The sequence below is a fragment of the Penaeus monodon genome, chromosome 23 (assembly GCF_015228065.2).
Source record: "Penaeus monodon isolate SGIC_2016 chromosome 23, NSTDA_Pmon_1, whole genome shotgun sequence".
Classification (NCBI taxonomy): Eukaryota; Metazoa; Arthropoda; class Malacostraca; order Decapoda; family Penaeidae; genus Penaeus; species Penaeus monodon.
In genome coordinates, this window is record NC_051408.1 from 29,231,452 (window position 1) to 29,231,984 (window position 533).

Genomic DNA, 533 nt, shown 5'->3' on the forward strand with positions numbered 1-533 from the left:
CTGTGTGTAAATTACGAAACGAAAAAAAAAATGGGCAGCAGCAGATTCGAAATGCAGTTAACATATCATCATGATCTCTTATTAAATCCAGCCATAAAGAACGGGAGGCGTGTGAGCCAAGGCTCCTTTTATCACTAGCAACGGAAGACATCCATCGCGGGATTTTTGCATGCAGGCGCGCGTCGCTCGAGAATGCACATATACTACTGCTAACGTTCATACACGCTGCATAAATCTAATCACACTATGCAATAAGCTTTGCAAATTACTTAACCTTTATAGCCACAAATGGCTGTGTACTAACCGTTACAAATGAACGCGAATTATACAAGCAGGTGTATTACTTCCATCTGTCAGCGAATATGATAGAGAGGGTCGAACTCCGTGATTCACTTGGGATTCGAAACCTGAGGCGAAATAGTAAAGTTCGGGCAAGATATCGCCTCTTTTTTCCATCTTATTTTTTTTTCTTGAGGCGGGGGTGGGGGTTATTAGCGATAAATCGAACGAGTCTTGGGAAGAACCAAATGACT